Here is a 460-nt window from a genome sequence, read left to right on the forward strand (position 1 = left end):
TATATATATATATATATATATATATATATATATAAACAGGAAATTGGAAACTTTTTTATATCATTTATACACCATTACACATGTTTCATTTATTAATAGGACTTACAAAACTGTACAGTTAGTAGAGAATATGTAAGATATTTTCTATAAGAAATTCTTCAAACAGAGAACCAAACGATGCAATGTATTGTTTGATACAATATATCTTACGTGTTAAGGCAGCGATCTGGCAGAAACGTTAGCACGCCGGGCGAAATGCTTAGCGGTATTTTGTCTGCCGTTACGTTCTGAGTTCAAATTCCGCCGAGGTCGACTTTGCTTTCATCCTTTCGGCGTCGATAAATTAAGTACCAGTTACGCACTGGGGTCGATGTAATCGACTTAATCCCTTTGTCTCTCCTTGTTTGTCCCCTCTATGTTTAGCCTTTTTTGGGCAATAAAGAAATAAGAAACGTTAGCA

This window comes from Octopus bimaculoides, chromosome 15 (assembly GCF_001194135.2).
Source record: "Octopus bimaculoides isolate UCB-OBI-ISO-001 chromosome 15, ASM119413v2, whole genome shotgun sequence".
NCBI lineage: Eukaryota > Metazoa > Mollusca > Cephalopoda > Octopoda > Octopodidae > Octopus > Octopus bimaculoides.